Genomic DNA, 17,784 nt, shown 5'->3' with positions numbered 1-17,784 from the left:
ACACTCACACTCACTCACACACACACACACACACACACCCAAATACACACACATTCACACACGCACACACACGTAAAATGACCTTCTTAAAATATAACACCTAATGTTCTCTCAACACTAGTCCGCATCATCTGTTCACGACTTAACCTAACCTAATCTATCTTAAGAAGGAGGGAGCCTGGAGATCAGTAATACAGGTCTTTGAACCTAGTACAGACTTCAGCTCTTTCAAAGGCTTACAAAAGAAATTATAAGGTTAATTTATTTCCATTTGAATTTGTATGTACCTTGTACCTTTAAGAGAGAAATAAATAAAATTATTATATTATTATTATTATAAAATTGCATAAGTTGATAAAAAATGTTATGCAATAGCTTTACCGCGGCAGTTCCCGAGTGCCACACGTTTTTTTTTTTATGAAAAAATATGTTAACATATCTACTAATATACTTCTGAATATCGTAGCTACTAGAATAAAAAAGCTTAGATGGTGCACGCCTTATTGGCTTCCGAAGACTGGTTTTTGAGAATTTTCAAGAGAAGATTTCTAAATTGTTCTAAGACAACAAACGTGATTGGTGTACTCAATATTTCTCTTAGCTCGATCACCCTATTCGCCCCTATGATGTCTGACGATGGTGCTAATAATTGTGGCTTCTTCGACATATATATTAAGCCAACCAATAATTAGATCTGAACAACACAGAACGAATTTCGTAATATGAAGTGAACAGCGTAGCCGCTAAAGATATTTTACTACATTTCTTTTAATTAACCTTTACAATTCTTTATTTAAATTTTTATAAGTCGAACACTTATTTTTTGTAAGTCGAATATAAAAAGAAAAACATTAATAAACATTCTAATCTTAAAAAAGCGCTTCATCAACTCATAAGGGTGCCAACCGCGTTGCTAATTAACGTAAACAAAGACATAAGTCAGTGTTCCAAAGAATTTTTAACCTCAAGGCACAGGAAATAAGGTATTATTTATATTGTAGTTTTTAGAAACTAGTCAGCTTCAGATGCAACTTGAATTTTATTTGTAATTTTCAAGTGAAGTAAGTCTGAATGCTCTATCAATTATGAGCGAGCTTTCATTTTATCTTTTCCGACGAGAAAGAAAAACATGCCTTTTCATGTTTTTTATTTAAAAGAACAGAACTTTCACGATTAATTTCATTCTGTTAGTGTAGCATTCGTAAAACGTTACGTTTTCGTTACAATGGTGTTCTTATGAAATCAATTTTTTGAAGACTCTACGTTAATTCTTGTTCATGATTTAAGGTTTCTACCATTCAATATCTAAACAAATATCTAAACAAAATACCATTCAATATCTAAACAAAACAAAATAAGAGATTTCCTTAAAGAATGACTTTTTTCGATTCAGTATAGGCAATACGCTTATTACAAAAACGATCTATAAGGTAATAAATCAATAAAAATTAACAGAGCAGTATACCCTTACGACAGTGTTGCCAACATTTAATTTATCGATTTCCGAACGGAAAGGAGCAATAAATGGCTTTGTTTTACAGGAGGTTTGTTGGGTAAAGGCCAAGATCACCAAACATATGTAACTAAAATTCTACACAATTAATGGTGTCAAAGCCTTTTATTATTTACAACCTCACCACACTATATACCTAACTCGAGTTGTGATGTTGGTGCTAAAATGTGTAATTTGATAAACTTAAATAAACTTTGTCCAGTATCCACAAGATCTACATTTGAATTAACTTAAACTCCCAGCGAGTTTCATTTTAAATGTGCAAACTTCAAATATCACCATTCCGATCCATTTACCAGCGCGAAGCGATAGTACTGGGTGAACTTTTGGATTACATTACCCCGAGGATTTGGTATATACTGTAATCGGAGAATTTAAAATAATAATAATATTAACCATTGAACATGAACTAATATTATTTTCTATTTCGATGTAGCTAGTTTTTTTAAGCATAGTACGTGTTTTGTGTTCTCCACTTAAAACCATTTGCTTATTATACCTCTATCGAAAAAGGTAAGTACAAAAAATGTATATTCAACTAATCCAAAGTCGAGTTAATTTTATATTTGTCTCAAATATTTGTATAACAACACTTATCGCAGTGAATATTAAGATTACAATCAGAAAAACATCACGAATGCAAAACGGACCAAGTCTAAAGTTTGAGAGTCGTCGAAAATTTAATTCAGACAGTGAAACGCCCGGTTTTACGTGTACGCCTTGTGTAGTTTGTAACGTAAAGGTTAAATTAGAATCCGAAGGGCATTTTCAAAACAGATTTCATCTTGCCCAAATTTAACGGTTTCGTGTCGACGAATATTTTATGAGACGTAGATTTTACGTTCATTGTATCAGTGTCAAGTGGGTATCGTCCTCAGAATGCCGTAAAATGTCCTCGAAGGTTGCCGGCGGAAGCGATCTCGGGATTTATGTCTCATCCCAGTCTCGTATGGGCTCGTTCGATAAAGGGCAACTCGGTACAAACATAAATCCTGTTTAGTTTTTACACGGCTCTGTCGTTTTGCTCGGAATTGCGGCGCTGCGTTTGACATCTGGAACGGTCAAATAAATACGATTTTTTTTTGTTTTATAAAAATAAAATAAAAACGAACCGAAACTAAACGAACCGAATAGTTTCGGTTTTTTTATTGCTTAGATTGGTGGACGATATCACAGCCCACCTGCTGTTAAGTGGTTACTGGAGCCCATAGACATCTACAACGTAAGTGCGTCACCCACCTTGAGATATGAGTTCTAAGGTCTCAGTATAACGGCTGCCCCACCCTTCAAACCGAAACGCATTACTACTTCACGGCAGAAATAGGCAGGGCGATGGTACCTACCCGTACGGACTCACAAGAGGTCCTACCACCAGTAAAAAGTTCGCTTGTTTGTTATCAAATTGACAATATAGAAAATGTTGATTGTTAGCCTCTTGAAACTACCTTTTTTAAATAAAAAACCAGAATAATAACATATCAAAAATAATGTGTACCTATAAAACCCTCGCTTACGGTTTTACGATTGCGTAACACTATAGCCATACAAATTAAGTTATTTTGAATGTAATGTTTGGTTTATCCACTATGTACATTTTATGATTGTTTTAATGGGAGTTCTGATTAAAGGGCTACAATAAAACATTATCAAGGGAAGGTAGCTCTTCGCTGTATCTGAATACGCTATTATCATTATACAGACATTTAGAAATTCTTAAACAAATACATGAGCGGTATGTAGTAATTTTAATTGAGAACTAACTATACTGAGACCTTAGAACTTATATCTCAAGGTGGGTGGCGCATTTACGTTGTAGATGTCTATGGGCTCCAGTAACCACTTAGCACCAGGTGGGCTGTGAGCTCGTCCACCCATCTAAGCAATAAAAAAAACTGACTTTTTCACAAATTGTCAACGATGGCAATATCGCTTATCTATTTGAAACTAATGAAAGGTCTTGTATTATAGGTTAAGCTTCATTTACTTTTATGGTATTTTTTCTTATGCTATGCCATGATAATGCTTATTTTTCATCTGTACCCATAATTGAGATTAATGTTGATGTATTCAGTTATAAATGTTATGTGCTGGTGGTAGGTAGGACCTCTTGTGAGTCCGTACGGGTAGGTATCACCGCTTTACCTATTTCTGCCGTGAAGCAGTAATGTGTTTCGGTCTGAAGGGTAGGGCACCCGTTGTAACTATACTGAGACCTTAGAACTTATATCTCAAGGTGGGTGGCGCATTTACGTTGTAGATGTCTATGGGCTCCAGTAACCACTTAACACCAGGTGGGCTGTGAGCTCGTCCACCAACCTAAGCAACAATAAAAAAATGTGCTTGGCGAACAAATGAAATAAAGAAATGAGTTCAAAAATGTTCACAAGACTTCACCGATAAAAAAGTAAAATGATCGAAAAACACAATGTTAAATACCGTATAATTCAATAAATGAGATACTTCCGCGACTCCGGCAACCTAAGAAATGAACCCAAAATACAATTTTGATTTTGATGAATAATTTCATTATCGAGTATGACTGATGGTAAAACAAAGAATATACCTTATTATTACAATATGTTATTAGTATATAAATATTATATGAATTAATTCATAATTAATTAAAATACTAAAGTAATACATGTAAATGAATGTTTTGCATCAAATATGACTTCATCAGGTTCAGCTTGAATGTAAATGAAACAGTCCTAAATATGGATCCTCCCGATCCACTAACGCTGCTTTTAGGTACCTCAAGCACCGGTCATCGTTCTCGTCGAACCCGTCGCTCACGATGAAGGGTTCGACGAACAAATTAACCGACAGACAGCCCACTGAGTTTCTCGCCGGATCTTCTCAGTGGGTCGCGTTTCTGATCCGGTGGTAGATTCTGCGAAGTTCTACTCTGCTCTTACTAGAGCTAGTACTAGCAACGTCCTCAGGTTAGAGCCCCGTGAGCTCACCTAATGGTTCGGTTACGCTGGCATATCCCTCTAAGGCAGCGCTCGGGGAACCGGGGTAAATTACCCCAAATGGGGTAAAATGAAATTTAGCGGGGTAAAAATGAAACTTTTGTGAGTAAAAAGTATATATTGAAATGAAACTTCTTTAGAATCGTTAAATTTTTAGTTATTGTTTTCTTTTCAAAATTATCATGGGAGCTATAATATTAAAGATGCTAAAAAGAAGCGATTTCGTTTTTTTTTTGTACTTCCCCATGGGGTAATATCAACTTACACAAAAATATTTTGAAGTAATAATTGAAAAAGTTCCCCGACCGCTGCTCTAAGGCTACCAGATTAGGTAGGAAAAAAAAGCAAATGAATAGATGCCGGCAACCGCATATTTTATACCTTTTAGCACGTTTTTAGTTTCCGCTTCGTTTTGAAGTGACTGGTGACAATAACCACTGATGCAGTAGACGCAAATGAATGTCGCACTACATCGTTAGTAATCATAGCGCTGTTCCCAGTCACGCATGACGTCAGATCATACAGCTCAGCTCTCTGAAATTGCGAATCATTTTAGATTTGAAATCATTTTCTATTATTTTCATGAACTATGGAACTAACGCAAGCCTGTCCAAGTTAATTGTGAATGCAGTAATTCTATTTCTATTAGTTACAATTTTTTTTTTCTGTAGCAAGATAAACTTATTAAAAATAAATTTCAATTTATAATAAACAAAAAATATAACATTTTTTTTTAATTCTTACTATGTTACTTTTATTGACGTTTCTTTGAATTCAGATTATTCTTATAAATATTATTTGATGTTATTGTTGACGAAAAATTTACAACATTTATCATACAGGAGTATACATGTAGTAGTGAAATGTGGATTGGTTATTTCAGCCTGATTCGGCACTGGCTGGTATCTTTCTGCAGTCTATTCTTGACGCAAATCATGAGTCTTAGTTGAAGGGATGATGACAGCTTTCTCAAAGCAGTATTTTTGTAGTTATGGTTCAGAAAACTCGTTAACACATGAAGGGACGTAAGCTTCGTCTACTGGTCTTCGCAAATAATCATTAATTGTAAATTGTATTCATGTTTTAGTCTAAATATTTTAGATAGAGAAAATAGGTATGTATTTACGAAGTTGAGTAATTTTAATAAAGACGTAATTACCTAATTGTCTTTAATATTATTAGTAAGCTTCGTCTACCGGTCTTCGCAAACAATAACTAATTGTAAATTGTATTCATGTTTTAGTCTAAATATTTTAAATAGAGAAAATATGTATGTATTTACGAAGTTGAGTAGATCTAATAAAGACGTAATTACCTAATTGTCTTCAATATTATTATTATAGAATGCGAATTCTTAACAAACATTGTCTATGTAACATAAAAATAAGCAACGGCAATGCGGTCTCTCAATATTGTTGAAGTGTTTTGTTTCCCGTGTCGAGAAATGTAGCTTGAATTTTGTAATACCGAGGCGGTTTCGTTCCTAGAAATTCAATAACTGGCCAACTTGTACCGCAGTATGGCTTCATCAGATATTTATAGCTTCTGCGTTTTTCCGTGATTCAAAAGTTTAGGTTTTTTTAGCTACGTGATTTTAGCAAACATTAGAAAACAATGCAGTAATAGGAAAATGTCATAATTTTAAATTAAATTTATCAATATCAATTTGGTTTTCACATCAATTGACACTTCGAGAGATAATACCTATATATAGTTATATATACCTAGTCAGGTCATAAATTCTGTCACATGTTTAATGTAAAATAATTGAAACAAGTTTATTCATTATGTAACCATGTATATACCAAAATGAACTTAACAAAACATAGATTCTTATGACACTAAAATTTATTTAAAATGACCTCCGTGATTTTGAATACAGGCCTTCAATCTGCGCGGCCAGTCGTCTATCGCAGCACGAACGAGGTCCATGTCAATATCGGCGGCTGCCTTAATCAAGGATGTCTTGAGTGACTCCAAATTGGGATGAGGCTTTGAGCACGCCTTTTCCTCCAAGTGTTGCCATATCTTGTAATCTAACGGATTCAAATCTGGACTGGAGGAGGGCCAGTCTTCGTGCCGGATGAAGTCGATTTCACGCGCCGCCAGCCAGTCTTGTGTGCTCTTCGCTCTTGAGCTGGCGCCGAATCTTGTTGGAATACCCAGTGCCTGTTATTGAACATGGTATGAGAAACAGGTTCCACAAGGTTCATCAGGACTGTATTTTGATACACAACTGCATTCGTTTTTACACCCTTCTCACAAAAATGTACCTCTGTTAAGCCCCAATAAGAAACTTCCAACCATACCATGAGCGAGGATGGAAAATGACCTCGTTGGACACGCGGAATACGGTTGCTCGCTTCTTCACTACTGTGTGCGTCACCCCGATAGAAGTTAAAGACTTGATCAAAGACCTACGTCCTCGCAAGGCTCCCGGTTCCGACGGTATATCCAACCGCGTTATTAAACTTCTACCCGTCCAACTCATCGTGATGTTGGCATCTATTTTCAATGCCGCTATGGCGAACTGTATCTTTCCCGCGGTGTGGAAAGAAGCGGACGTTATCGGCATACATAAACCCGGTAAACCAAAAAATCATCCGACGAGCTACCGCCCGATTAGCCTCCTCATGTCTCTAGGCAAACTGTATGAGCGTCTGCTCTACAAGCGCCTCAGAGATTTCGTCTCATCCAAGGGCATTCTCATCGATGAACAATTCGGATTTCGTACAAATCACTCATGCGTTCAACAGGTGCACCGCCTCACGGAGCACATTCTTGTGGGGCTTAATCCACCAAAACCGTTATACACGGGAGCTCTCTTCTTCGACGTCGCAAAAGCGTTCGACAAAGTCTGGCACAATGGTTTGATTTTCAAACTATTCAACATGGGCGTGCCGGATAGTCTCGTGCTCATCATACGGGACTTCTTGTCGAACCGCTCTTTTCGATATCGAGTCGAGGGAACCCGCTCCTCCCCACGACCTCTCACAGCTGGAGTCCCGCAAGGCTCTGTCCTCTCACCCCTCCTATTTAGCTTATTCGTCAACGATATTCCCCGGTCGCCGCCGACCCATTTAGCTTTATTCGCCGACGACACGACTGTTTACTATTCTAGTAGAAATAAGTCCCTAATCGCGAAGAAGCTTCAGAGCGCAGCCCTAGCCCTAGGACAGTGGTTCCGAAAATGGCGCATAGACATCAACCCAGCGAAAAGTACTGCGGTGCTATTTCAGAGGGGAAGCTCCACACGGATTTCCTCCCGGATTAGGAGGAGGAATCTCACACCCCCGATTACTCTCTTTAGACAACCCATACCCTGGGCCAGGAAGGTCAAGTACCTGGGCGTTACCCTGGATGCATCGATGACATTCCGCCCGCATATAAAATCAGTCCGTGACCGTGCCGCGTTTATTCTCGGTAGACTCTACCCCATGATCTGTAAGCGGAGTAAAATGTCCCTTCGGAACAAGGTGACACTTTACAAAACTTGCATAAGGCCCGTCATGACTTACGCGAGTGTGGTGTTCGCTCACGCGGCCCGCACACACATAGACACCCTCCAATCCCTACAATCCCGCTTTTGCAGGTTAGCTGTCGGGGCTCCGTGGTTCGTGAGGAACGTTGACCTACACGACGACCTGGGCCTCGAATCAATTCGGAAATACATGAAGTCAGCGTCGGAACGATACTTCGATAAGGCTATGCGTCATGATAATCGCCTTATCGTTGCCGCCGCTGACTACTCCCCGAATCCTGATCATGCAGGAGCCAGTCACCGTCGACGCCCTAGACACGTCCTTACGGATCCATCAGATCCAATAACCTTTGCATTAGATGCCTTCAGCTCTAATACTAGGGGCAGGCTTAGGGACCCCGGTAACCGTACTCGTCGAACTCGACAAAGAGGTCGACGTGCAACCTAACCCATGCATCAGCCCGCTGAGTTTCTCGCCGGATCTTCTCAGCGGGTCGCGATTCCGATCCGGTAGTAGATTCATTCGCGAAACAATTGCTCTTGAGTTGTTAGGTCTCCTTCGGAGGCGCTCGGGCAGTTGTTAGCAAATCCCACCCCTCTTGGCTGAGCCTTTGCTCGCCCACCTGTCCTGGTGAAACTGGAAAGGCCTTCGGGCCACCAGTAAACTTTCAATCATAAAAAAAAAAAAATAATAATAAAAAAAAAAAACTACTGTGTGCGTACACCTTATCATTTTGTTTGTTGTAGCTCTCTTCTACGGTAAAAATTTTTTCATCCGAAAAAAGAATTTCCCGATATTTTTTTCCCGCGTACCGCTTCAACAAAGCGCGGCATCTCTTCAGTCTCAGGTCCATTAGACGAGCATTCAAACGATGTCCTGTTTTTCTTCGATATGCCCGAAGCCCTAAGTCTTCATTTAACACCCTTTTCACCGTGGTTCTGCTTAACCCCATCTGAAGGGCCAACAGTTTCTGCTTACGTTTGGGATTTCTTCGAATTCGCGCCTTCACAGCTTTTATCACTGCTGGAGTCCTAACAGACCGAGGGCGACCACTTCTTGACCTGTCATCTACACTAGAGTCTTCATTGTATCGTTTGATGGTACGATAAACGAATCTTTTGGTTATATTCAAATTTTTCAGTATGTTAAAAATTTGAATTGGCGCGTAACCGCAACGATGCAACGCAATAACTGCAACACGGTCTTCTTTAAGCGTCCACTCCATATTTAAAAATGAGTAAAATTCTAAAAGTATACATTTCTATTTTCATGAACAACTCGAAATTCGAATTCAATAAACTTTTTTGTGGCCAGCATTCTAAAAGAAAAGTTTTTACTGTGTGACAATACTTATGACCTGACTAGTTATATTCAGTCACGTTGTAGTAATATATGTAGAGTTTGAAGTCATCGTGGCCTATAGGATAAGACGCCCGGTGCATTCGTGTTGAGTGATGCACCGGTGTTCGAATCCCAGGCGGGTACCAATTTTTCTAATGAAATACGTACTCAACAAATGTTCACGATTGACTTCCACGGTGAAGGAATAACATCGTGTAATAAAAATCAAACCCGCAAAATTATAATTTGCGTAATTACTGGTGGCAGGACCTATTGTGAGTCCGCGCGGGTAGGTATCACCGACTTACCTATTTCTGCCGTGAAACAGTAATGTGTTTCGGTCTGAAGGGTAGGGCAGCCGTTGTTACTATACTGAGATCTTAGAACTTATATCTCAAGGTAGGTGGCGCATTTACGTTGTAGATGTCTATGGGCTCCAGTAACCACTTACCACCAGGTGGGGTGTGAGCTCGTCCTATCATCAAAGCAATAAAAAAAAAACTGTCACCGGACCGGAATCGCGACCCACTGAGAAGATCCGGCGAGAAATTCAATGGGTTGAACTTATTGCATCGTGGCAGAAAGATGGTGGCAATATCAATGCGGGCTTACGCTATATCCTGTAACTGATGCTTCTGTGCTTATATGCTTCTGTATCGGGAACATTTTTTAAATTGCATTTTTCAATTGGGAACGTCACTATTTTTATTATTTCATGCAAAATATTTTCCCTACCTATTCTGATAGCCTTGAGAGGCTATTTCAGCGTAACCTTAACTAGTAGGTGAGCTCGCGGGGCTCAGACCTGACGACGTTGCTAACACGAACCCTAGCAAGAGCCGTGCTTCGCAGAATCTACCACCGGATCGGAACCGCGACCCACTGAGAAGATCCGGCGAGAAACTCGGTGGGCAGTAAAATATGAAACAACGTGACTGGATATTGCTAATCATAAGCATCCTACATAATAATTTGCAATACTGGCGGCAATACAAAATCGAATCGTCGGTCGTAATTAAAACAACTATACTGATTGGGTTTCGATTAATTCCAAAATGAAATGTATTAGTGATTTCAAATTTAAATTTCAGCTACATTAACTAATTTCACTACAATTGCTGATTCGTAGCAAATTTAGCATAAGCTGTTTATATATTTCCACAATATCGGAGAGCATTCAAATAAAAAATCGAAATATTTCGTATGGAATAAATTATCGGCGGTTAATTTATTATGTTACACAATGTTACGTGGTCGTATAATACTGGTTTGTTTCGGTTAGTTGCATATTAGTTAATTATCCTGGGAATCGGTCATTATTGTCATATGTAATTATAGTGTGAAATGTAGGAGAATTTGAATAATTAATTTGACGTTTTATTAGAAGTTATAACGCATTAAGATACGTTTTAATAAAACAGGACGTCCTTTAATTTGAATGTAAAAAAGCGCTTTAGTTCTTACATTTTTGGAATTGTATCTGTACGTATTCGATTTTGGCTTTTCATAAAACATGAGACTAAATAAAATGAATCACAATATAAATAATGCTACACAATAGAAACTTATAAAATGAATCACAAAATAAGCAATGGTACACAATAGAGAGCATTTTTTCTTGTGCAATATGAAACCTGTATGACAATAAACAATATATTGGCAAGTTACAGAATTATTAACTTAGTTTGCTAATGACATCGATTAGGTTAACCACAGCTTGTACCGACAGATATTAATTCGCGCACATATTATAGACGGCCATATTGTATGCAGGTAAATAGTTAAACGTTTTGAATTACATTTAAAACCATTCGTTAAGTACACAATAAGTAATATAATAATAAAATGCAATCTTTTCGGCGTTCCCGGGGGCTTGTGTTTTTTTTTATAAATATTTGAAAAGAAGCTTTAACAGTAGGTTCCGATTTGTTTGTGCCTCTGATTTTCTTAACATATTTTTTTTTTCTTAGATCGGTAGATGAGCTTATAGCCCACCTGGTGTTAAGTTGTTACTGGAGCCCATAGACATCTACAACGTAAATGCGCCACCCACCTTGAGATATAAGTTCTAAGGTCTCAAGTATAGTTACAACGGCTGCCCCACCCTTCAAATCCCGTAGCGTATTGTAAATGAGATTATAATGGTTGTTTATTTGCAGAAAACTAATTTTCGGTATTCTCTGCGGAATACTCGGAAGATCGATAATTGATTATTAGAGAAGGCCGCTGTCACCGACGGCTTACAAAGTATTTGAGCTTCGGAGAATATAAAAAAAAGTACTTATTATCATGGATGAACGTAGTTTGAAGTATTGAAAGTTGAGGGAGCAATGGAACTGGAAGCCAAATAAAATGTTAGCAAAAGGATTTATGTCTCCTGAATTTTTAGACAATTGCGTCGAATAGTGTTCAAGAGGGACGATTATTTTTGTGATATAATGCTCACCTTTCATAAGGTTTCAAGAAATTTGGAATACCTATCCGCCAAACAGTTCGTAGTTTGAACGAAGTATGGAATGAGCTCCCCTCCACGGTGTTTCCCGAGCGCTATGACATGTCCTTCTTCAAACGAGGCTTATGGAGAGTATTAAGCGGTAGGCAGCGGCTTGGCTCTGCCCCTGGCATTGCTGAAGTCCATGAGTGACGGTAACCACTCACCATCAGGTGGGCCGTATGCTCGTCTGCCTACAAGGGCAATAAAAAAATAAAAAAAAGTAAGTATCAGATATAGTTCTCATTTTGATAATTTTATTTAAAATGAATTAGTTTCACCAAAGCAGCAGCGCAACGGGTCTACAAGTTCCATTAAGAGTACCTCGCCTGCCTGAATGTGGATTAAGTAAAGAAAATCGGATAAAGCCAGAGATGCAAAAGAAAAAGTAAGTAATTCGAATAATGCTATCCAGGCGCATTTAATTTAAGAACGCTCGGGGTCTAGAAGCCTTTGAGTGGAGGTAATTTTCTATCATGTTTATTTTAAAAGTTTTGCTTAATAATACTGATACATCGCCGTAGTGCTTAATAATAAATATTTTTGCATAACCGTGGCGCTGTTAACTTTAGCTTTTAATTTGATTAAATTGACTAAATTTGATTCATAAAATAATATTCTAGACTGAAGAGTTTACAACAGGAATTTTTAAATTTAACTCTTCAGCGTTTTAATTAATATCATAAGAATGAAGATATCTAAGGTATTCTGAATTGAATGGTCAATCCACTATCTGTCCATTTTAAATTCTCTTAATATTTAACGCAATACGTTTAGTCGCAGGAAAAAATAATCAGGTACAATGTACGTGGAACATTTAAGTTTGTAACCAAAATAATAAAGTGCTAATAATTTTTACGTTTTTTTATTGTATATATATATATATATATAGAGAGTATTCTTTATTGTACACCAATAAAAGAAACAATGCGAAACTTAATGTTAATACAAACGTAACTACGTAATTGAAAATTAACAAAAGAGATAACCGACAGAAAACTCCGCATATATATTTATGAAAAAATATATTTTTTTTAAACACAAATATGATATTACAGATAGGTACAATATTAAATTATTAATATAAAGCCATTAAATTATTTCTTAGCAAAAACTTAATTCGTACTAAGCTTAAGGAAATAAGTAAATTAAATTCACATTTCTATTTATCATATTAAGTCTACGTTCGGAACGTTTGTCATTGAATAAGGCCGTTAAAGTTGTCGATTCCGTACAAAACACTGATTTATGCTCATAAATACTTGTAGGTTCGCTTACGTAAAAGGGATGTAGAGTGACAGTTTCGGAAATTCGACATAAGCTATGTTTAGACAGCAGCGTGCAAGTTCATTTTTATGTAAATCTAACAAAAAATTCAAACATAACGTTAACAGTTTTTTTTTTGTAGAGTATGTTTAAACGACTGTAAGATCTGACGTGATATATTGTTAAAAAAATAAATAAGTACACTCAGATTCTGTTTCTAAGTGCATTTTTTAAACAATAAAATTTAAAGTCAAGATAGACAAATCAAACAGTAACTTAGAACAAATAGAGTCTAACCGGAAAAACTACCAGATGCGACTGTGTCACAAAACGTAGGAGTGCTTCGAACCATGGTTTCTATAGTATATACAATTATACATATAGGCATAGCATAGGCAGCAACAACCTACTCGCTCATAAAAAAATATCAAAAAACGTAAACAATAATATTTAATCCATACTGATGTATATTAAGTGAAAACCGATGAATTTGGGCTAACAAATCAAAATTGGAGCGCTCTTGTTAGCCTTTGTTATTATTTTAGCATAGCTTTTATCGCGGGCTTTGAGCGCGGCGACCGAATAAAGAAATTCCGTAACGAAAATAAAACCTAACACCCCCCTCCACTCCGCCTACCACGCGTTCACACATTCACGCCTTGCGCTTGTGAATAAGCGCGCGGCGTGACGTCGTAGGTACTGCATGCGCATCATGAAAAAACTGCCCATCTCTGAAGGGGACAGTAATTGTTTTGCTTATGTTAATGTTTATAAATATAGCCTGGTCTTATTTTATTATTGTTTTAGTATTTAGTAAATTGTGCACCAAGGGAGAAAAGTAGGACATTTCCTCTCGCGTCTAAAATCGGAAAACATGCGGGATGAGATGTCCTACTTTTTTCCCGCGGTGCACATACAATTTTTCTCCTACCAGGCCGAAAGCTCGTGGAGTACCCGACCGGGATCCAGGGGCGTAGTCCTGCGGGGGGGGGGGGGACCCCCATACTCATAAAAAAACAGTTTAACTGTTTTTTGAATTTGAAATAAGCTACTACTAATTGAATAAGAACTGTCTGATGAACTGATGAATGACTCATCTTTGTTTAATGCTTCACTTTTAAATTTTATTGCCTTTTGTTTATTTCACTTTTACACTAAATACAATATTACAAATTACCCGAGCACAACAATGGCGGAGAATTTTAGGTGCATGAGAGCAGACGTAAACACTACACTACCCCCAGGGAGGAAAAGTTACACTTTCTTCCCTGTACAGCGGGAGAAAAACCGAACTTTCGGCGTAGGTAGGAAAAAAATATATTATTGTCTAATTTTAATTGCATAAGTTGATAAAAAATGCTATGTAATAGCTTTACCGCGGCAGTCCCCGAGTGCCACACGTGTCTTTTTTAGGATTCAAGGGTTACTGGTGACCCAGAGGCCTTTCCAGCTTCACCAGGATAGGTGGGCGAGCAAAGGCTCAGCCAGGAGGGGTGCGATTTACTAACAGCTGTCCGTGCACCTCCGAAGGAGACCTGACAACGCGAGAGTAGCTGCTTCGCGAATGAATCTACTACCGGATCGGAATCGCAACCCGCTGAGAAGATCCGGCGAGAAACTCAGCGACCTGATGCACGGGCTAGGTTGCACGTCGAACTCTTTGCCGAGTTCGATGAGTACGCTTACCGGGTTAGCCTTCGTCAAATTTATTAAAACTGTTTAACAGCTTAAACAGAGCATAATAACGTTTGAATTAAATTAATATTAATTAAATTAACATTATATTACGAGTAGATTACAGTCTTCCTCCAAATTGGGAAATATGTGAAGCATTTCACTATATAATAAAAAAATATCGCTACCGCCTCAAGTGGTGGTAGGACCTGTTGTGAGTCCGCGCGGGTAGGTACCACCGCTCTGCCTATTTCTGCCGTGAAGCAGTAATGCGTTTCGGTCTGAAGGGTGGAGCAGCCGTTGTAACTATACTAAGACCTTACAACTTATATCTCAAGGTGGGTGGCGCATTTACGTTGTAGATGTCTATGGGCTCCAGTAACCACTTAACACCAGGTGGGCTGTGAGCTCGTCCAACCATCTAAGCAATAAAAAAATAAATAAATAAAAAGTGATCGCAAAAGTATCAGGAGTGTATATTGTTGAGCAAACTAATCGGAGAGTTGATGGCGTATTAATAGCGTAAAAGTTAATGAGCATATCTATTTTAATCATAAATTCTATTATACAACTGAATCAACTCCAACAAAATATTTTTAGTTCTGTAACTTTCTGTGAGATGACAAGACTCTCATATTCATTTAACGAGATAGGTACATCATTAACGAAGTTTCAATTTCAACATTTGTTAGTTAATTAAAATGAATTTGTTAGCTTTCTCATTATCCACATTCAATTCTGCACCGCTAACCTTTGCAAATATTCGCAAAAGATAGCGTAAAACTCTTTCAACAAGCGTTTTCGCTTTATCTTGCCCGCATTAGAATGTGCAAATTCAGCGAACAATATTTTTTGGTACCCACAATGGTTTACGTAGAGGTACAATGCGGTATACGCATTATTAAGCTCTATAGATTAATTGAACTAACTTAATAGGCTACAGATGTATATACTACATATGTATATGCATGTCGGAGAAGCCACATTTATTAACACCATCGTCAGACATCGTAGGGGCGAATAAGGTGATCGAGCTAAGAGAAATATTGATTATACCAATCACGTTTGTTGTCTTAGAACAATTCAGAAATATTTTCTTGACATTAGCAAACTAAAACGAATGACAGTTCTTAGGACGGAGGCACCGCTCTTCAAGAAGGCTGGTTGGTAAGTGTGATAGCGTCTACGCGCCTCCATGGGCTAGGCTCTGTCGTAGCACGAAGTCAGCCGAGTTCTGCCGATACCGCAATCGTGCTGCCATCTTTCGGGAATCGTGCTGCGTTTCGTTTACCTACTAAACTAATGACCGTTTTCGACATGCATATTATTATGCTGCATATGTATATAAAAGGTGATGTGTGTTTATGTGTATGTTCCATATAGACTTTGAAACCGCTGGATTGATTTCTATGAAATTTTCTGATCTTCAGGCTGGCCTAATGGGTGATCTTGTGGCCAAACCCCACAGAGATCATAAGTCAAACCAAAGATTAGCCAAGCCGTTTGGGCTTAAATAGAATTACCATAACCTTAGTGTGTACTAATTACAGCTTTATATACAGATGATTTGAATACAAAAACGGAACGATCAAAAATCGTGACCTATGACTTTATTTGCATACAGAAAAGCTGCTATTCCCCGCTAAGAACTCGTTTTGAAATCATTTTGAAGAAATACAAAAATGGAACACAAAGCACCGATTCTAATAACTCAGAATATGAAAACACTTTGAGAAATTGTGATCTTAAATCTCATTTATTATTAAAATATTATTGAGTGAAAAGTTTTAGTAGTACACTATATTGTGAGTGCCGATGAGTCGGAAACCTTTTATCTTCACTTGGTCAGTACTTCAAGTTTTCAATCAGTCACGCGATTATAGTTGTATTTTACTCAAGTAGGTATAGATACTCACAATAGAGTTTTATAACATTAAGGTACAAGTAGCATGTTTAATGATTTCCTGATTTTATGATTTAAATTTAATCTTAGTTTCGTTTATTATTATTGTTACGCGCTGTGGTTCGGGATAAATAGAATTCTACCGAATTACAATTTACCACTGTATTAGCACTTAGAACGCTTAAAACATTTCACAAACACTTTAAAATTCTCAATTCACTTCTTCTGCTTCACTTCAAGTGATCCGTTCGCTGTTTCGCTTCGAGTTTTCTGGTTTCTAGTTCCGGAACTAGATTGTTACAACATTAGGATTATAAAATTAACGGAGGGTATTTTTTTTTATTGCCCTTGTAGGCAGACGAGCATACGGCCCACCTGATGGTGAGTGGTTACCGTCGCCCATGGACTTCAGCAATGCCAGGGGCAGAGCCAAGCCGCTGCCTACCGAATTAATATGTATGTTCTGCGATGAAATATTAAAGTAAAAAGTTAAACGTATATTTTGGTAAAATACGGTGATTCAGAAGTTTAGGATCCTGGGTCTATTGATGTTACACCAGTTCCTTCGCGTCAGACAGAAAGTACTCAGATCAGGAGAATATTCCGGGACGTTACGTACCACGGAGCGTATTCCAATTTAGAAAAGTCACGATTTACGGGACTATCGAAACCCTATAAAGTATTAATTATTCACAATAAGTTACATGATATGTTACAGATTACACATATGAATAATTAAACACTTACCGATAAATCAAATCGGGCACTAATAATTAACTTGAATGTGAAATATTCTTATACAATTAATTTTTGGCGTGGCTTCTGAAAGAGTGGCTCCTAGCGCATGCGTGCCTATTTAAATAAAATCGGAACAAAGGATGTTCCGATGAAGGGAGCACGCGCCAGATTGACTTACAACAAATTATTTATACTAGCAATACGGTGTTACACCGGCGTAACATTTTTTTTATTTTTATTTACCTATTTATTAATTTTATTTTCTATCCTATATCTTTATATTCTATCCTAGTGCAATTTCTGTTCTTTAGCGGTGGCCCGAAATTAATTGAAGTCGACGCTGTCTAAAGGATAATACGCTTGGTATTATTATAGTACTCGCATTGAGCGATGTGACTATGTCG

At 37.7% G+C, this 17,784-nt stretch overlaps 1 long non-coding RNA gene across 1 annotated transcript; it reads right to left on the bottom strand.

The window, feature by feature from the left end:
• Positions 1–2,055: 2,055 nt before the first annotated feature.
• LOC119629817 (uncharacterized) lies at positions 2,056–17,488 on the bottom strand. The gene is made up of 3 exons (XR_005245709.2): positions 17,390–17,488; positions 4,867–5,019; positions 2,056–2,565 (listed from the first exon to the last, which is right to left on the bottom strand). It is a non-coding gene; the product is annotated as an uncharacterized LOC119629817 (long non-coding RNA).
• Positions 17,489–17,784: the final 296 nt, after the last annotated feature.

This window comes from Bombyx mori, chromosome 17 (genome assembly GCF_030269925.1).
Source record: "Bombyx mori chromosome 17, ASM3026992v2".
NCBI classification, from domain to species: domain Eukaryota; kingdom Metazoa; phylum Arthropoda; class Insecta; order Lepidoptera; family Bombycidae; genus Bombyx; species Bombyx mori.
Note: the sequence above shows the minus strand (reverse complement) of the source record. Positions and strands in the feature narration are given on the sequence as shown.